This window comes from Pseudophryne corroboree, chromosome 3, assembly GCF_028390025.1.
Source record: "Pseudophryne corroboree isolate aPseCor3 chromosome 3, aPseCor3.hap2, whole genome shotgun sequence".
NCBI lineage: Eukaryota > Metazoa > Chordata > Amphibia > Anura > Myobatrachidae > Pseudophryne > Pseudophryne corroboree.
In genome coordinates this window covers 569542234-569564319 of record NC_086446.1, presented here as the reverse complement: position 1 = coordinate 569564319, position 22086 = coordinate 569542234, and positions in this window count along the sequence as shown.

Sequence of the window (22086 nt, the reverse complement as noted above, 5' to 3'; positions counted from 1 at the left end):
CTCCAGAGGGATCGACCACAGGACCCGACCTTGATGTTCGGTCCCGGAGCCGCGCCGCCGGCCCCCTTACAGAGCCAGAAGCAAGAAGTGTTCCGGAAAATCGGCGGCAGAAGACTTCTGTCTTCAACAAGGTAGCGCACAGCACTGCAGCTGTGCGCCATTGCTCCTCATGCACACCTCACACTCCGGTCACTGATGGGTGCAGGGCGCTGGGGGGGGGCGCCCTGAGGGCAATATAATACACCTTGGCTGGCAAATCATCACAATATATAGTCCCAGGGCTATATATGTGATAAATTACCCCTGCCAGAATCCATGAAAAAGCGGGAGAAAAGTCAGCCGAAAAAGGGGCGGGGCTATCTCCCTCAGCACACTGGCGCCATTTTATCTTCACAGTGCAGCTGGAAGATAGCTCCCCAGGCTCTCCCCTGTAGTTTTCAGGCTCAAAGGGTTAAAAAGAGAGGGGGGGGCACTAAATTTAGGCGCAATATGTGTATACAAGCAGCTATTGGAGGAAAAATCACTCAGTTATAGTGTTAATCCCTGCATTATATAGCGCTCTGGTGTGTGCTGGCATACTCTCTCTCTGTCTCCCCAAAGGACTTTGTGGGGTCCTGTCCTCAGTCAGAGCATTCCCTGTGTGTGTGCGGTGTGTCGGTACGGCTGTGTCGACATGTTGGATGAGGAAGGTTACGTGGAGGCGGAGCAGAGGCCGATAAATGGGATGTCGCCCCCTGTGGGGCCGACACCAGAGTGGATGGATAGGTGGAAGGTATTAACCGACAATGTCAACTCCTTACATAAAAGGCTGGATGACGTAACAGCTGTGGGACAGCCGGCTTCTCAGCCCGCGCCTGCCCAGGCGTCTCAGAGGCCATCAGGGGCTCAAAAAAACGCCCGTTACCTCAGATGGCAGACACAGATGTCGGCACGGAGTCTGACTCCAGTGTCGACGAGGTTGAGACATATACACAATCCACTAGGAACATCCGTTGCATGATCTCGGCAATAAAAAATGTGTTACACATTTCTGACATGAACCCAAGTACCACATAAAAGGGGTTTTATGTTTGGGGAGAAAAAGCAGCCAGTGTTTTGTTCCCCCATCAGATGAGTGAATGAAGTGTGTAAAGAGCGTGGGTTCCCCCGATAAGAAAATGGTAATTTCTAAAAAGTTACTGCTGGCGTACCCTTTCCCGCCAGAGGATAGGTCACGTTGGGAGATATCCCCTAGGGTGGATAAGGCGCTCACACGTTTGTCAAAAAGGTGGCACTGCCGTCTTGGGATACGGCCACTTTGAAGGAGCCTGCTGATAAAAAGCAGGAGGCTATCCTGAAGTCTGTATATACACACTCAGGTACTATACTGAGACCTGCATTTGCCTCAGCATAAATAGTGCTGCTGCAGCGTGGTCTGATACCCTGTCAGATAATATTAATACCCTAGACAGGGATAATATTTTGCTAACATAGAGCATATTAAAGACGTCGTTTTATATATGAAGGATGCACAGAGGGATATTTGCCGGCTGGCATCCAGAATTAATGAAATGTCCATTCTGCCAGGAGGGTATTAGAGACCCGGCAGTGGACAGGTGATGCGGCCTTTAAAAGGCACATGGAGATTCTGCCTTATAAGGGTGAGGAATTGTTTGGGGATGGTCTCTGGGACCTCGTATCCACAGCAACAGCTGGGAAGAAATTTTTTTACCTCAGGTTTCCTCACAGCCTAAGAAAGCACCGTATTTTCAGGTACAGTCCTTTCGGCTTCAGAAAAACAAGCGGGTCAAAGACGCTTCCTTTCTGCACAGAGACAAGAGAAGAAGGAAAAAGCTGCACCAGACAGCCGGTTCCCAGGATCAAAAATCTTCCCCCGCTTCCTCTGAGTCCACCGCATGACGCTGGGGCTCCACAGGTGGAGACAGGTGCGGTGGGGGCGCGTCTCGGGAACTTCAGGGACCAGTGGGCTTGCCCACAGGTGGATCCCTAGGTTCTGCAAGTGGTATCACAGGGATACAGGCTGGAGTTCGAGGCGACTCCCCCTCGCCGTTACCTCACATCAGCCTTGCCTGCTGCCCTCGGAGAAAGGGAGGTAGTACTGGCGGCAATTCACAAGCTGTACTTCCAGCAGGTGAACTCAAGGTACCCCTCCTTCAACAAGGCCAGGGTTACTATTCCAAAATGTTGTGGTACCGAAACCAGACGGTTCGGTGAGACCCATTCTAAAATTGAAATCCTTGAACACTTATATACGAAGGTTCAAGTTCAAAATGGAATCGCTCAGGGCGATTATTGCAAGCCTGGAGAATTTCATGGTATCACTGGACATCAAGGATGCTTACCTGCATGTCCCTATTTACCCTCTTCACCAGGAGTACCTCAAAATTGTGGTACAGGATTGTCATTACCAATTCCAGACGTTGCCGTTGGTCTGTCCCCGGCACCGAGGGTATTTACCAAGGTAATGGCCGAAATAATTATCCCGTACTTGGACGATCTCCTTATAAAGGCGAGGTCCAGGGAGCAGTTGTTCGTCGGAGTAGCACTATCTCGGGAAGTGCTACAACAGCACGGCTGGATTCTGAATATTCCAAAGTCGCAGCTGGTTCCTACGACGCGTCTACTGTTCCTGGGTATGGTTCTGGACACAGAACAGGATAAAAAGGGTTTCTCCCGGAGGAGAAGTCCAAGGAGTTGTCGTCTCTAGACAGAGACCTCCTAATACAAATCCAGGTGTCGGTGCATCAATGCACGCGAGCCCTGGGAAAGATGGTAGCTTCTTACGAAGAAATTCCATTCGCCAGGTCCCATGCAAGGATCTTCCAGTGGGATCTGTTGGACAAGTGGTCCGGGTCGCATCTTCAGATACATCGGCGGATAACCCGGTCTCCAAGGGCCAGGGTGTCGCTGTTGTGGTGGCTGCAGCATACAGGACTAGGTCCTGGTGACCACGGATGCCAGCCTTCGAGGCTGGGGGGCAGTCACACAGGGAAGAAACTTCCAAGGACTATGGAACAGTCAGGAGACTTCCCTATACATAAATATTCTGGACCTAAGGGCCATTTACAATGCCCTAAGTCAGGCTAGACCCCTGCTTCAACACCGGCCGGTGCTGATCCAGTCAGACAACATCACGGCGGTCGCTCATGTAAGCCGACAGGGCGGCACAAGAAGCAGGATGGCAATGGCAGAAGCCACAAGGATTCTCCGATGGGCGGAAAATCATGTGTTAGCACTGTCAGCAGTGTTCATTCCCGGAGTGGACAACTGAGAAGCAGACTTTCTCAGCAGACACGACCTCCACCCGGGAGAGTGGGGACTTCATCCAGAAGTCTTCCAAATGATTGTACACCGTTGGGAAAGGCCACAGGTGGACATGATGGCGTCCCGCCTCAACAAAAAGCTACAAAGATATTGCGCCAGGTCAAGGGACCCTCAGGCGATAGCTGTGGACGCTCTGGTAACACCGTGGGTGTACCAGTTGGTGTATGTGTTCCCTTCTCTGCCTCTCTTACCCAGGGTAATGAGAATATAAGAAGGAGAGGAGTAAGAACTATACTCATTGTTCCGGATTGGCCAAGAAGAGCTTGGTACCCAGAACTCCAAGAAATGATCTCAGAGGACCCATGGTCTCTGCCGCTAAGACAGGACCTGCTGCAGCAGGGGGCCTGTCTGTTCCAAGACGTACCGCGGCTGCGTTTGACGGCATGGCGGTTGAACGCCGGATCCTGAAGGAAAAGGGCATTCCGGAGGACGTTATCCCTACGCTAATTAAAGCTATGAAAGAAGTGAACGCAAACCATTATCACCGCATATGGCGGAAATATGTTGCGTGCTGTGAGGCCAGGAAGGCCCCAACGGAGGAATTTCAGCTAGGTCGATTTCTGCACTTCCTACAGTCAGGGGTGACTATGGGCCTAAAATTGGGTTCCATTAAGGTCCAGATTTCGGCTCTATCGATTTTCTTCCAAAAATAGGACTGGCTTCACTGCCTGAAGTTCAGACTTTTGTTAAGGGAGTGCTGCATAGTCAGCCCCCGTTTGTGCCTCCAGTGGCACCGTGGGATCTCAACGTGGTGTTGGATTTCCTGAAGTCGCATTATGTTGAGCCACTTAAATCCGTGGAGCTAAAATACCTCACGTGGAAAGTGGTCATGCTGTTGGCCTTGGCGTCGGCCAGGCGTGTATCAGAATTGGCGGCTTTGTCATGCAAAAGCCCTTATCTGAATTTTTTATATGGATAGGGCGGAATTGAGGACTCGTTCCCAATTCCTTCCTAAGGTGGTATCAGTTTTTCATGTGAACCAACCTATTGTGGTGCCTGCGGCTACTTGGGACTTGGAGGATTCCAAGTTGCTGGACGTAGTCAGGGCCCTGAAAAATATATGTTTCCAGGACGGCTGGAGTCAGGAAAACTGACTCGCTATTTATCCTGCTGGGTGCTCCTGCTTCTAAGCAGACTATTGCTCGCTGGATCTGTAGCACGATTCAACTTGCACATTCTGCGGCTGGACTGCCGCACCCTAAATCTGTAAAAGCCCATTCCACGAGGAAAGTGGGCTCTTCTTGGGCGACTGCCCGAGAGGTCTCGGCTTTACAAATTTGCCAAGCTGTTACTTGGTCGGGTTCAAACACTTTTGCAAGAGTCTACAAGTTTGATACCCTGGCTGAGGAGGACCTAGAGTTTGCTCATTCGGTGCTGCAGAGTCATCCGCACTCTCCCGCCCGTTTGGGAGCTTTGGTATAATCCCCATGGTCCTTACGGAATCCCAGCATCCACTTAGGACGTCAGAGAAAATAAGATTTTACTCACCGGTAAATCTATTTCTCGTAGTCCGTAGTGGATGCTGGGCGCCCATCCCAAGTGCGGATTGTCTGCAATACTTGTATAGAGTTATTGCCTAACTAAAGGGTTATTGTTGAGCCATCTGTTGAGAGGCTCAGTTATATTTCATACTGTTAACTGGGTATAGTATCACGAGTTATACGGTGTGATTGGTGTGGCTGGTATGAGTCTTACCCGGGATTCAAAATCCTTCCTTATTGTGTCAGCTCTTCCGGGCACAGTATCCTAACTGAGGTCTGGAGGAGGGTCATAGTGGGAGGAGCCAGTGCACACCAGGTAGTCCTAAAGCTTTCTTTAGTTGTGCCCAGTCTCCTGCGGAGCCGCTATTCCCCATGGTCCTTACGGAGTCCCAGCATCCACTACGGACTACGAGAAATAGATTTACCGGTGAGTAAAATCTTATTATTACAGTGAGTTATGGATTCAGAGCTTTCTTTCAGAGGATATCACTGCTGGACCCATTGGCTCATGTGCATCACGCAGCCAGCACTTATGCTGTATGCATACCTCCCAACATTTGGTTTAACGAAGGAGGGACTCTCCGCACAGCGCAGCCGTGTGCCGCCAAAAAGGAGGCATGGCCTATTGGAAAGGGTGTGTGGCCTCGCGTGAATGACGCGATTGCGAGCCATGCCTCCAGTTTTCATCACAGTGGGTCATGGCCAGAGCTCTGTGAGCTGCTGGCCATGCCCCCAGTCCCTCTGCCTCACTGGAATGTGCACAACATCTATTCGCCACTGCTCTGCTCTGAACTAAGCAGAGCAGCGAGTGATCAGGAGCCTCCCAACTGCCCCCTCCCCCCCCCCCTCCACCGCGGGACACTGCGGCCCGTGGGAGGGCCAGCGGGACAGACCCAAAAAAAGTGACTGTTCCGTGAAAATCGGGACAGTTGGGAGGTATGCTTATGATAGACATGCCTCTGACTTATTGCGCTCTTTCTATTGTCTGCATCATCAACCTCATCATCATCATCATCCTAGATACTTGTTATATTTTATGTATTATTAATTTCTATGTTCCCTTAAACCCATTTCTTGTCACTACAGGTTTTTTGTGGCTTTTTACCAATAAACAATGATGATGAAATGGTGTAGTAGAACAAATTATTTTTTTTCATAGGAGCCACTGTTATGCTTTCTACAGGTTTACAGATGTGTCCTCATACAGTACATCTAGCCTTAATACAGTGGGAATCACCTGGCGGCTCAAGCTGAGTCAGCCACCTCTGCTAGCATTGGTGTTTTTTGCCGAAAATGCATCTTATGCTGGGCATACACGCTACAATTCCCTGGCTGATCCGCTGATATCGTTGTCTGGCCGATTATCCTAATATCAGCTGATCGGGCAGATAATTGCAGCATGTATGTGGCTGGCCGATCTGAAAATATCGATTGGTGGGCATGCTGGGTAATCCTGCATGTCTCTGTGATGCAATATTTTCAGTGTCAATGTCATGTCGGCCGCATAGGGCAGTGTATGCCCTGCCTCATCAGACAGACAGACAGACATCCTCCTGTTCCTTCATTTGGGAAGGAATGGATAAATGGCTCCTCCCCGGGGGCACAGTGCTGATATCATATGACATACACTGTGAGAGATCTCACAGTGTATGTCCCGGATATTTGCAGTGGCAGATAAAATGATTGTTGGTCTGACAGGCATTTTAACTGCCCGTGTATACCCAGTATTAATTATAGCACAATGCAACAAGGATGCAGCAGGACACTGTGTTGGTTAATATGATATGTGACACTTGTATATCTGTGTAAAGACTGTTTGTCTGTATATGGACCACAACGGAACTTAGAATGGCAAAAAGCAGCAGCTACTGCATCGTAGCACTTCGTATGCAGACGCAGAGACTCAGTCACACACAAATATACTGTACAAGTGTCACATATCAAATTAATCTGCACAATCTCCTCTGTACAGGCCCATCTTAACTTGTAGGCACACTGGGCAGCTGCCCAGGGCACCATGATCTTAGGGGCCTTCGAGCAGGGGCAGGAGGGGCCTGAGGGTATTTGTCCCCCACGGTTAGTGCCTCCTGAGATTCTTGGGAGGCAGATAGAGAATGCTGCCTGTCCTCGCTGATTGTGAATTAGACAAATTAGAACGGTTAGACAGCATTCTCTACCTACCTGCCTCCCAGCCTGCAGCCAGATACAGAATGGCTGTCAGCATTGTGATTCGCGGATGGCTCAAGCTTTCCATCAATCAGACTGCTGACAGTCATTCACTGTATAGAATCATGTAGAGAGATGGTGAGGGACCACAAAAGGGGTAAGGTTTGATTTTTTTTTATTATATTTCCTGTGAATGGGTGAGTATGTTCCCGAGTCAGTTGCTCTGTACAAGGGCTACAGGGCCTAGACGACCAACACAGAGTCTCACATGCTAAGAGGAGCTGTTTGCTGTGGCTGCAGCAAAAAAGTATAAGGACTAGAGATGTGCACCGGAAATTTTTCGGGTTTTGGATTCGGTTCCGCGGCCGTGTTTTGGATTCGGACGCGTTTTGGCAAAACCTCCCTGAAAATTTTTTGTCGGATTCGGGTGTGTTTTGGATTCGGGTGTTTTTTCCCCAAAACCCCTCAAAAACAGCTTAAATCATAGAATTTGGGGGTAATTTTGATCCTATAGTATTATTAACCTCAATAACCATAATTTCTACTCATTTCCAGTCTATTCTGAACACCTCACACCTCACAATATTATTTTTAGTCCTAAAATTTGCACCGAGGTCGCTGGATGACTAAGCTAAGCGACCCAAGCGACACAAACACCTGGCCCATCTAGGAGTGGCACTGCAGTGTCAGACAGGATGGCACTTAAAAAAATTGGCCCCAAACATCACATGATGCAAAGATAAATAAATAAAAAAAGAGGTGCAAGATGGAATTGTCCTTGGGCCCTCCCACCCACCCTTATGTTGTATAAACAGGACATGCACACTTTAACAAACCCATCTTTTCAGCGACAGGGTCTGCCATACGACTGTGGCTGAAATGACTGGTTGGTTTGGGCCCCCACCAAAAAAAGAAGCAATCAATCGCTCCTTGCTCAAACTGGCTCTACAGAGGCAAGATTTCGACCTCATCATCATCCTCCGATTCCTCACTCCTTTCACTGTGTACATACCCCTCCTCACAGAGTATTAATTCGTCCCCACTGGAATCCACCATCTCAGGTCCCTGTGTACTTTCTGGAGGCAATTGCTGGTGAATGTCTCCACGGAGGAATTTATTATAATTCATTTTGATGAACTTCATCTTCTCCACATTTTGTGGAAGTAACCTCGTACGCCGATCGCTGACAAGGTGACTGGCTGCACTAAACACTTTTTCGGAGTACACACTGGAGGGGGGGGAAACTTAGGTAAAATAAAGCAAGTTTGTGCAAGGGCCTCCAAATTGCCTCTTTTTCCTGCCAGTATACATACGGACTGTCTGACGTGCCTACTTGGATGCTGTCACTCATATAATCCTCCACCATTCTTTCAATGGTGACAGAATCATATGCAGTGACAGTAGACGACATGTCAGTAATCGTTGGCAGGTCCTTCAGTCCGGACCAGATGTCAGTTTTCGCTCCTGACTGCCCTGCATCACAGCCAGCGGGTGGTTTTGGAAATCTGATCCTTTTCCTGGCTGCTCCAGTGGCGGGAGAAAATGAAGGAGGAGCTGTTGGCGGGTGACGTTCCGCTTGACTTGACAAGTGTCTCACCAGCAGGTCTTTGAACATCTGCAGACTTGTGTCTGCCGCAAAGAGAGATACAACGCAGGCTTTAAACGTAGGATCGAGCACGGTAGCCAAAATGTAGTGCTCTGATTTCAACAGATTGACCACCCGTGAATCCTGGTTAAGCGAATGAAGGGCTCCATCCACAAGTCCCACATGCCTAGCGGAATCGCTCCGTTTTAGCTCCTCCTTCAATCTCTCCAGCTGCTTCTGCAAAAGCCTGATGAGGGGAATGACCTGACTCAGGCTGGCAGTGTCTGAACTGACTTCACGTGTGGCAAGTTCAAAGGGTTGCAGAACCTTGCACAACGTTGAAATCATGCTCCACTGCGCTTGAGTCAGGTGCATTCCCCCTCCTTTGCCTATATTGTGGGCAGATGTATAGGCTTGAATGGCCTTTTGCTGCTCCTCCATCCTCTGAAGCATATAGAGGGTTGAATTCCACCTCGTTACCACCTCTTGCTTCAGATGATGGCGGGGTAGGTTCAGGAGTGTTTGCTGGTTCTCCAGTCTTTGGCACGCAGGGGCTGAATGCCAAAAGTGGCCCGCAATTCTTCGGGTCACCGACAGCATCTCTTGCACGCCCCTGTCATTTTAAAAAAAATTCTGCACCACCAAATTCAATGTATGTGCAAAACATGGGACGTGCTGGAATTTGCCCACATGTAATGTATGCACAATATTGGTGGCGTTGTTTGATGTTACAAATCCCCAGGAGAGTCCAATTGGGGTAAGCCATTCTGCGATGATGTGGGCTGTCACAGTCATATAGTCCTGAGTCTGCCCTGCTCCACTTGTCCACATGTCCGTGGTTAAGTGGACATTGGGTACAACTGCATTTTTTAGGACACTGGTGAGTCTTTTTCTGACGTCTGTGCACATTCTCGGTATCTCCTGCCTAGAGAAGTGGAACCTAGATGGTATTTGGTACCGGGGACACACTACCTCAAGAAATTCTCTAAGTCCCTGTGAACTAACGCCGGATACCGGACGCACGTCTAACACCAACACAGCTGCCAAGGCCTGAGTTATCCGCTTTGCAACAGGATGACTGCTGTGATATTTCATCTTCCTCGCAAAGGACTGTTGGACAGTCAATTGCTTACTGGAAGTAGTACAAGTGGTCTTCCGACTTCCCCTCTGGGATGATGATTGACTCCCAGCAACAACAACAGCAGCACCAGCAGCAGTAGACGTTACACTCAAGGATCCATTGGAGGAATCCCAGTCAGGAGAGGACTCGTTAGACTTGCCAGTGACATGGCCTGCAGGACTATTAGCTTTCCTGTCTAAGGAGGAAATTGACACTGAGGGAGTTGGTGGTGTGGTTTGCAGGAGCTTGGGTACAAGAGGAAGGGAATTAGTTGTCAGTGGACTGCTTCCGCTGTCACCCAAAGTTTTTGAACTTGTCAATGACGTCTGATGAATGCGCTCCAGGTGACGTATAAGGGAGGATGTTTCTAGGTGGTTAACGTCCTTACCCCTACTTATTACATTGACAAAGGCAACACACGGCTTGACACCAGTTGTCCGCATTTCTGTTGAAATAATTCCACACCGAAGAGGAGATTTTTTTTGTATTTTGACCAGGCATGTCAATGTCATGAACTTTTGCTTTTTGGATTTTACACGCTCTCTACTATGACATTGGGCATCGGCCTTGGCAGACGATGTTGATGGCATTTCAGCGTCTCTGCCATGACTAGTGGCAGCAGCTTCAGCACTAGGTGGAAGTGGATCTTGATCTTTCCCTATTTTACCCTCCACATTTTTGTTCTCCATTTTTTAATGTGTGGAATTATATGCCAGTAATATTATTATATCAATAGCAATGGCCTACTGTACTGTCCTACTATATACTGCTCACAACAATGCAGCACAGATATGGATACTTGAAGTGATACGGAGATGCAAGATACAGCAATGGACTACTGTACTGTACAACTATATACTGTTGGTAACCAAAATGCTGCACTGTCCTACTATGTACTGCTCACAACAATGCAGCACAGATATGGATACTTGAAGTTACACGGAGCTGCAAGATACAGCAATGGACTACTGTACTGTACAACTATATACTGTTGGTCACCAAAATGCTGCACTGTCCTACTATATACTGCTCACAACAATGCAGCACAGATATGGATACTTGAAGTGACACGGAGCTGCAAGATACAGCAATGGCCTACTGTACTGTACTACTACTGGTGGTCATCAAAATGCTGCACTGTCCTACTATATACTGCTCACAACAATGCAGCACAGATATGGATACTTGAAGTGACACGGAGCTGCAAGATACAGCAAAGGACTACTGTACTATACAACTATATACTGTTGGTCACCAGAATGCTGCACTGTCCTACTATATACTGCTCACAACAATGCAGCACAGATATGGATACTTGAAGTGACATGGAGCTGCAAGATACAGCAATGGACTACTGTACTGTACAACTATATACCGTTGGTCACCAAAATGCTGCACTGTACTACTATATATATATATATATATATATATATAGTATATACTGGTCACACAAAACAATTCAGCAGATATTGAACACTGATGATCAGGATACTGTCTAGAACTGAGTCTGACACAGAGCTGCAAGATACAGCAATGGCCTACTGTACTGTACTACTATAATTATATACTGGTGGTCCCCACAATGCAGCACACTGAGCACAGATATTTGCAGCACACTGAGCACAGATATGGAGCTTTTCAGACAGAGAACGTAGATATTTGCGGCACACTGAGCACAGATATGGAGCGTTTTCAGGCAGAGAACGTAGATATTTGCAGCACACTGAGCACAGATATTTGCAGCACACTGAGCACAGATATTTGCAGCACACTGAGCACAGATATGGAGCTTTTCAGGCAGAGAACGTAGCCACGTCCTGTCCGTTCAATCTCCAATGCACGAGTGAAAATGGCGGCGATGCGCGGCTCTTTGTATGGAATACGAATCTCATGAGAATCCGACAGCGGGATGATGACGTTCGTCCTCGTTCGGGTTAACCGAGCAAGGTGGGAAGATACGAGGCTGTCTCGGACCCGTGTAAAATAGGTGAAGTTCGGGGGGGTTCGGATCTCAACGAACCGAACCCGCTCATCTCTAATAAGGACACATTTGTATGTGACATTTTTAAAACTTAAAACATTTTGAAAGATTACAGTGTTACCTGTACTGTATGTGAGGATCTTTGTTTAAACAAAACTGACAATAGGCAGCATAGACTCTTACTGATTAACGTGTAACAAGCAACATGATATTTATATATTATTAACAGTTTCTTATATAGCGCAGCAAATTCCGTTGCGCTTTACAACTGGACACAATGATAACACAAATCTGGGTATTAACAAACAGTTATAGAGGTAGGAAGGCCCTGCTCACAAGCTTACGATATGCCTCAGATTACACTTAAGAAGGCTGTGCATTACATTTTTAGAAGAGATGAGCGGGTTCGGTTCCCTGAGAACCGAACCCCCCAGAACATCACTACTCGAGCCCGAATCCGAGTCAGGCTCGGGTTTTCCCGCCTGACTCGGAAACCAGAACGAGGCAAAACGTCATCATCCCGCTGTCGGATTCTCGCGGTATCTGGATTCCATATAAGGAGCCGCGCGTCGCCGCCATTTTCACTCCGGCATTGGAGACTGTAGAGAGAGGACTTGTCTCCGTCCTCAGTGTCCTGCATCAGTTCAGTGGTAGTGTCTTGTGCTGCATCAGTCCAGTCACAGTGGTTGTGTTCTCTGCTGCCATATGTCCAGTGTGGCTGTATAAGTCCAGTCCATTGCAGTGGTGCTGTGTTACCCTGCATCAGTACAGTGGCGGTGTCCCTGTGCTGCTGTATATGTCCAGTGGCACTGCCGTATATGTTCAGTGATACTGCCATATATGTCCAGCGGCACTGCCGTATAAATCCAGTGATACTGCCGTATATGTCCAGTGGTACTGCAATATAATTCCAGTGGTACTGGTGTATAAATCCAGTCCAGTGATACTGCTGTATATGTCCAGTGATCCTGTTATATATGTCCAGTGGTACTGCCGTATAATTCCAGTGGTACTGCCGTATAATTCCAGTGATACTGCCATATAATTCCAGTGGTACTGCCGTATAATTAATTCCAGCGGTACTGGTGTATAAATCCAGTCCAGTGATACTGCCATATATATCCAGTGGTACAGCCGTATAATTCCAGTGGTACTGCTGTATAATTCCGGTGATACTGCCGTATAATTCCAGTGGTACTGGTGTATAATTCCAGCGGTACTGGAATATAAATCCAGTCCAGTGATACTGCTGTATATGTCCAGTGGTACTGCCATATAATTCCAGTGATACTGCCGTATATATGTCCAGTGGTACTGCTGTATAACTCCAGTGATACTGACCTATAATTCCAGTGGAACTGGCGTATAAGTCCAGTAGTACTGGCCTATAAATCCAGTCCAGTGATACTGCCGTATATGTCCAGTGATATTGCCGAATATGTCCAGCGGTACTGTTGTATATGTCCAGTGATACTGCTGTATATGTCCACTGGTACTGCTGTATAAATCCAGTCCAGTGATACTGCCGTATATGTCCAGTGGTACTACCGTATATATCCAGTTATACTGCCGTATATGTCCAGTGGTACTGCTGTATAAATCCAGTGGTACTGGTGTATAAATCCAGTCCAGTGATAATGCCGTATATGTCCAGTGGTACTGCCATATAATTCAAGTGATACTGCCATATAATTCCAGTGGTACTGGCGTATAAGTCCAGTGATACTGCCATATAAATCCAATCCAGTGGTACTGCCATATAAATCCAGTGGTACTGCCGTATAATTTCAGTGATACTGCCGTATAATTCCAGTGGTACTGCCGTATAATTCCAGTGAAACTGCCATATAATTCCAGTGGTACTGGCGTATAATTCCAGCGGTACTGGTGTATAAATCCAGTCCAGTGATACTGCCGTATATATCCAGTGGTACAGCCGTATAATTCCAGTGGTACTGCTGTATAACTCCAGTGATACTGCCGTATAATTCCAGTGGTACTGGTGTATAATTCCAGCGGTACTGGAATATAAATCCAGTCCAGTGATACTGCTGTATATGTCCAGTGGTACTGCCATATAATTCCAGTGATACTGCCGTATATGCCCAGTGGTACTGCTGTATAATTCCAGTGATACTGACCTATAATTCCAGTGGAACTGGCGTATAAGTCCAGTAGTACTGGCGTATAAATCCAGTCCAGTGATACTGCCGAATATGTCCAGAGGTACTGTGTATATGTCCAGTGATACTGCTGTATATGTCCACTGGTACTGCCGTATAAATCCAGTCCAGTGATACTGCCGTATATGTCCAGTGGTACTGCCGTATATATCCAGTTATACTGCCGTATATGTCCAGTGGTACTGCTATATAAATCCAGTGGTACTGGTGTATAAATCCAGTCCAGTGATAATGCTGTATATGTCCAGTGGTACTGCCATATAATTCAAGTGATACTGCCATATAATTCCAGTGGTACTGGCGTATAAATCCAGTGATACTGCCATATAAATCCAGTCCAGTGGTACTGCCATATAAATCCAGTGGTACTGCCGTATAATTCCAGTGATACTGCTGTATAATTTCAGTGATACTGCCGTATAATTCCAGTGGTACTGGTGTATAAGTCCAGTGATACTGCCGTATAAATCTAGTCCAGTGGTACTGCCGTATAAGTCCACTGGTACTGCCATATAATTCCAGTGATACTGCCATATAATTCCAGTGGTACTGCCGTATAAGTCCAGTCCGGTGGTGCTGTCAAATAAGTTCAGTGGTGCTGTCCTGTGCTGTACATTATTTACTCCAAATAAAGGGGTTATTAATATTTAATCCAAATAATTTTCACAGGGTTTGACCTGTGTGGTGTAGAGATACGCTCTCTTGTACCACATATTGGGGGTCATTCTGACCCGTTCGCTAGCTGCATTTTAACGCAGCAGAGCGAATGGGTCCATGCTGCGCTTGCGCCGGCGCATGCCAGACGGCCGAAGGCCGTAACAGGGATGCGATCGCCTCTGCCTGATTGACAGGCAGAGGTGATCGCTGGGTGGGAGGGGGCGGAACGGCGGCATTTGGCTGCTGTTTCGTGGGTTTGGTCCGGCCAACGCAGGCGTGGCCGTACCGAACGGGGGGCGGGCCGCAGCGGCTGCGTGACATCACACACAGCCTCTGTGGGCTGGGGAGCGATGAGTAGCTCCCGGCCAGCACGCTAAAGCTGCGCTGGCCGGGAGCTACTCTTGAAGTACAAAGACATCGCTGTTGTGCGATGCCTTTGCACTTCTGCGAGGGGGGGGCCGGACTGACATGCGGGGCGGGCTAGCCCTGTGCTGGGCGTCCCCCCGCATGTCAGGGAAGAAGATCGTAGCTGTGCTAAATTTAGCACAGCTACGATCAACTCGGAATGACCCCCATTGTTATATAACTCCAGAAAAATAATGGAGAACAAACTTTTGGAGGATATAATTGGGAAAGTGCTGAAGCTGCTGCCACTAGTCATGACATAGATGATGAAATGCCATCGACGCCTGCCAAGGCTGATGCCCAATGTGATAGTAGGGGGTATGTATCATTCAAAAAGCCAAAGATCAGTAAAAGACCCCAAAAAATAAATTGAAATGGTCTGAGGAGAAACGTAAACTTGCCAATATGCCATTTACGACACGGAGTGGCAAGGAACAGCTAAGGCCCTGGCCTATGTTCGTGACTAGGGGTTCAGCTTCACATGACAATGGAAGCCCTCATCCTTCCGCTAGAAAAATGAAAAGAGTTAAGCTGGCAAAAGCACAGCAAAGAACTGTGCGTTCTAAGATGGTATCACAAATCCCCAAGGAGAGTCCAAGTGTGTCGGCGGTTGCGATGCCTGACCTTCCCAACACTGGATGGGAAGAGGTGGTTCCTTCCACCAGTTGCACGCCCTCTGCAAGTGCTGGAAGGAGCACCCACAGTCCAGTTTCTGATATTCAAATTGAAGATGTCACAGTTGAAGTACACCAGGACGAGGATATGAATGTTGCTGGCGCTGAGGAGGAAGTTGATGATTACGATTCTGATGGTAATGTGGTTTGTTTAAATCAGGCACCGGGGGAGACACCTGTTGTCCATGGAATGAATAAGCCCATTGTGATGCCTGGGCAAAATACCAAAAAAGCCACCTCTTCGGTGTGGAATTATTTCTCCACAAATCCGGACAACAGGTGTCAAGCCATGTGTTGCCTCTGTCAATCTGTAATAAGTAGGGGTAAGGATGTTAACCACCTAGGAACATCCTCCCTTATATGTCAACTGCTGCGCATATATCAGAAGTCAATGTCAAGTTGTGAAACTTTGGGTAAGAGCGTAAGCAGTCCACTGACACCTAAATCCCTTCTCCCTCTTGTACCCAAGCTCGTGCAAGCCACACCACCAACTCCCTCAACGTCAACTTCCTCCTAAGTCAGGAACGTCAGTAGTCCTGCAGGCCATGTCAGTGGCAAGACTGAGGATTCCTCTCCTAATCAGGATTCCTCTGGAGAATCCTTGAGTGGTACGCCTACTGCTGCTGGGAGTCAATCATCATCCCAAAGGGGAAGTCAGAAGACCACTTGTACTACTTCCAGTAAGCAAATGACTGCCCAACAGTCCTCTGTAAGGAAGATGAAAAATGACAGCAGTCATCCTGTTGCAAAGCGGATAACTGAGGCCTTGACAGCTATGTTGGTGTTAGCAGAGGCAGAACTCTGGGAGGCAACGGAGTCAGCTGCCGCCGGGCTCCTGCTTTGAAGGGGGGCACCTCTCCTCCTGTTCCGTGTGTTCAGCAACATTAATCAATTAAGTTAATTGACAGTAGCCGGTATCTCTTCCGTAGCCGACTTCCCCACTAGTCACTGCACCTTACAAATCACACACTCTTTATTATAGATATACTGGAAGCAGACACCTTACTGATGAAGCTATTTGCTCCTATACAGGAAACATGAGAATTCTAACTATATGAAGTTATTTCTCTGACAATTACATGTAACTTCATATAGTAAAAATTCTCATACTTCCTATGCAAGAGCAGATATCTCCATCAGTAAGGTGCCTGCTTCCAGTGTAATAGGTTGTGGGTTCTAATCCTGGATATGACACTTGCAAATTAATTGTCAGAAAAATAATCAGCATTGTGAGTGACTGAGCAGATCTAAGTAGTGTGTGGTTGGACCCCTACATAGATCTGCCTAGTTGCAACGGTTTTATAGTAGCTTCATATAGTTAGAATTAGAGATGAGCGGGTTCGGTTTTACTCGGTGTTACTCGGATCTCAAAACTGCATCTTATTGGCTCATGGATGATATATAAGGGGGAAGGGGGGGCACCAATATTTTTCTTGCCTCCAGGCAACTGGGATAAACTTACGCCACTGGGTGTTAGACGTGGTGTTAGACGTGCGTCCGGTATCCACCATTAGTTCAGTGGGACTTAGAGTATTGATGGAGGTAGTGTGTGTCCGGTACCAAGTCCCATCTAGGTTCCACTTCACTAGGCAGGCGAGAATGTACAGAGACATCAGAAAAAGTGTCTTCAGTGTCTTAAAAAATGCAGTTGTACCCACTGTCCACTTAAACACGGACATGTGGACAAGTGGAACAGGGTAGACTAAGGACTATATGACTGTGACAGCCCACTGGGTAGATGTATGGCCTCCCTCAGCAACAACAGCAGCGGCACCAGTAGCAGCATCTCGCAAACGCCAACTTGTTCCTAGGCAGGCTACGCTATGTATCACTGATTTCCGCTGACAACCTCTTACGGAAACTGAGGGACATCATCACACAATGGCTTACCCCAATTAGACTCTCCTGGGGATTTGTGATATCAGACAACTCCACCAATATTGTGCGTGCATTACATCTGGGCAAATTCCAGCACGTCCCATGTTTTGCACACACAATCAATTTGGTGGTGCAGAATTTTTTGAAAACTGACAGGGGCGTGCAGGAGATGCTGTCAGTAGCCCAAAAAATTGCGGGCCACTTTCGACATTCAGCCACCATGTGCCGAAGACTGGAGCGCCAGCAAACACTCCTGAACCTGCCCTGCCATCACCTGAAGCAAGAGGTGGTAATGAGGTGGAATTCAACACTCTATATGCGTCAGAGGATGGAGGAGCAGCAAAAGGCCATTCAAGCCTATACATCTGCCTACGATATAGGCAAAGGAGGGGGAATGCACCTGACTCAAGCACAGTGGAGAATGATTTCCGTCTTGTGCAAGGTTCTCCAACCCTTCGAACTTGCCACACGTGAAGTCAGTTCAGACACTGCCAGCTTGAGTCAGGCCATTCCACTCATCAGGCTTTTGCAGAAGCAGCTGGAGAAATTGAAGGAGGAGCTAAGACGGAGCGATTCCGCAAAGTATGTGGGACTTTTGGATGGAGCCCTTCATTCACTTTGCCAGGATTTAAGGATGGTCAATCTGTTGAAATCAGAGCACTACATTTTGGCTACCGTGCTCGATCCGAGGTTTAAAGCCTACGTTGTATCTCTCTTTCCGGTAGACACAAATCTGCAGAGGTTCAAAGACCTGCTAGTAAGAAAATTTTCAACTCAAGCAGAACGTGACTCGTCAACATCTCCTCCTTCATTTTCTCCCACAACTGGAGCTGCGAGGAAAAGGATAAGATTTCTTAGCCCACCAGCTGGCGGTGATGCAGGGCAGTCAGGAGCGAGTGCTGACATCTGTTCCGGACTGAAGGACCTGCCAACAATTACTGACATGTCTACTGTCACTGCATATGATTCTGTCACCATTGAAAGAATGGTGGACGATTATATGAGTGACAGTATCCAAGTAGGCATGTCAGACAGTCCGTATGTATAGTCTAGAGATGTGCGGCTGGCACTTTTCGTGTTTTGTGTTTGGTTTTATCTCCACTTTCGTGTTTTGGTTTTGGCTTGGTTTTGCCAAAACCACCCTTTCGTGTTCTGGTTTTGGATCTGGATGATTTTTAAAAAAACAAACATCAAAACGGCTAAAATCACAGAATTTGGGGGTAATTTTGCTCCTACGGTATTATTAACCTCAATAACAATCATTTCCACTCATTTCCAGTCTATTCCGAACACCGAACACCTCACAATATTGTTTTTAGGCCAAAAGGTTGCACCGAGGTTGCTGGATGACAAAGCTAAGCGACACAAGTGGAGAACACAAACACCTGGCCCATCTGGGAGTGGCACTGTAGTGTCAGACAGGAGGGCAGATATAAAAAAAGGCCCCAAACAGCACATCATGCAAAGAAGAAAAAGAATTGCAATGAGGTAGTTGTATGAATAAGTCAAGCAACACAAACAATTGGCCCATCTAGGCATGGCACTGCAGTGTCAGACAGGAGGGCAGATATAAAAAAAGGCCCCAAACGGCACATCATGCAAAGAAGAAAAAGAATTGCAATGAGATAGTTGTATGACTAAGCCAAGCGACACAAACAATTGGCCCATCTAGGCGTGGCACTGCAGTGGCAGACAGGAGGGCAGATATAAAAAAAAGGCCCCAAACGGCACATCATGCAAAGAAGAAAAAGAATTGCAATGAGATAGTTGTATGACTAAGCCAAGCGACACAAACAATTGGCCCATCTAGGTGTGGCACTGCAGTGGCAGACAGGAGGGCAGATATAAAAAAAAAGGCCCCAAACGGCAAAGAAGAAAAAAAGGTTCACCGAGGTTGCTATATGATTAAGCTAAATGACACAACCACCTGGCCCATCTAGTAGTGTCACGAAGTGGCTGAATGTCGAGAGTGGGCCGCAATTGTTCGGTCCACTGACAGCATCTCCAGCACGCTCCAGTTACTTTTAAAAAAATCTGCAATTGGTGGACTTATACAGCAGTACCTCAGGACAAATACAGCAGTATCCCTGGACTCATACGGCAGTGTCACACAGGATGGCACTTTTCAAAAACTAGGCCCCAAACAGCACCTTATGCAAAGATGTCGAAGAGGTGCAATGAGGTAGCTGTATGACTAAGCCAAGCGACACAAACAATTCCAACTGGAATTATATGTCCAAATCACTGAAATTATACGTCCAAATCACTGGAATTAATTGGCAAAATCACTGGAATTATACGTCCAAATCACTGGAATTAATTGGCAAGATCACTGTAATTAATAATTATACGTCCAAATCACTGAAATTAATTAGCAAAATCACTAGAATTATACGTCCAAATCACTGGAATTAATTGGCAAGGTCACTGTAATTTTACGTCCAAATCACTGGAATTAATTGGCAAAATCACTGTAATTAATAATAATACGTCCAAATCACTGGAATTAATTGGCATGATCACTGTAATTATATGTCCAAATCACTGGAATTAAATGGCAAAATCACTGTAATTAGTAATTGACAATTGTACGTCCAAATCACTGGAATTAATTGGCAAGATCACTCACTGTAATTAATAATTATACGTCCAAATCACTGGAATTAATTGGCAAGATCACTGTAATTAATAATTATACGTCCAAATCACTGGGATTAATTGGCAAAATCACTATAATTATACGCCCAAATCACTAGAATTAATTGGCAAGATCACTGTAATTAATAATTATACGTCTAAATCACTGGAATTAAATGGCAAAATCTCGCTATCGCCTGTATAGTGAAGTGGAATCTAGATGGGATTTGGTACCACCGGGGACACAATACCTTCATCTATTGTCTAAATCCCACTGCACTATTGGCGGATACCGGACACACGTCTAAGACCAACATAAGTGTCAAGGCCTCAGTTATGAGGGCTTCCATCGTCATGTGAAGCTGAACCACTAGTCATGAACATAGGCCATGGCCTCAGCCGTTCCTTGCCACTCCGTGTCGTAAATGGCATATTGGCAAGTTTACGTTTCTCCTCAGACCATTTAAATCTCTTTTTTGGGTCTTTTTACTGAACTTTGGCTTTTTGGATTTTACATGCCCTCTACTGTCACAATGGGCATCGGCCTTGGCAGACAACGTTGATGGCATTTCATCGTCTATGTCATGACTAGTGGCAGCAGCTTCTGCACTAGGAGGAAGTGGTTCTTGATCTTTCCCCATTTTATCCTTCAAATTTTTGTTCTCCATTATTTTTCTGGAGTTATATAACACAATATGCGGCACAAGAGAGCGTACCCATACGCCTCACAGGGCAAGTACTAAAAATTATTTGGATTAAATATTAATAACTCCTTTAGTTGGAGTAAATAATATACAGCACAGGACAGCACCACTGGACTGGATTTATACGGATTTATATGGACTTATATGGAATTATATGGCAGGATAACTGGAACTATATGGCAGTATCACAGGAATTATATGGCAGTATCACAGGAATTATATGGCAGTATCACAGGAATTATATGCCAGTATTCTGAGAATTATACGGCAATATCACAGGAATTATACGTCAGTATCACGGGAATTATACGCCAGTATTCTGAGAATTATACGGCAATATCACGGGAATTATACGCCAGTATTACGGGAAATATACGGCAGTAACACTGGATATATGGCAGCAGAGGACACCACCACTGTGACTGGTCACTGGACTGATGCTGCACAAGACACTTCCCCTAGTCTAATGCAGGACAACACAGCACCACTGAAAGGGACTTATTCAGCTACACTGGATATATGGCAGCAGAGGACACCACCATTGTGACTGGTCACTGGTGACTGGACTGATGCTGCACAAGACACTACCCCTGGTCTGATGCAAGACAACACAGCAAAAATGCAAGGGACTTATACAGCAGCCAGCAGCACTGGGGACATAGAGCAGCAGAGGACACCAACACTGTGACTGGCTGGACTGATGCAGCATAAGACACTGACTACACTGAACTGGACTGAGCAGCACATCATAGCACAAGACTCGCCACCCCACTTTCCCGCCCCCACACAGACACTGAAGACAGAGACATGTCCTCTCACTGCACTCTCCGAGACTGGAGTGAAAATGGCCGTGACGCGCGGCTCCTTATATGGAATCCAAATCCTGTGAAAATCCGACAGCGGGATGATGACGTTTTGCCTCGTTCGGGTTTCCGAGTCAGGCGGGAAACCCCGAGCCTAGCTCGGATCCGGACTCGAATGGTGAAGTTCGGTACAGTTCGGTTCTCTGAGAACCGAACCTGCTCATCTCTAATCTATACTGGCAGGAAAAAGAGGCAATTTGGATGCCCTTGCACAAACTGGCTTTATTTTACCTAAGTTGCACCCCCTCCTGTGTGTACTCCGAAAGAGTGTTTAGTGCAGCCGGTAACCTTGTCAGCGATCGGCGTAGGAGGTTACTTCCACAAAATGTGGAGAAGATGATGTTCATCAAAATGAATTATAAATTCCTCCGTGAAGACCTTTACCAGCAATTGCCTCCAGAAAGTACACAGGGACCTGTGATGGTGGA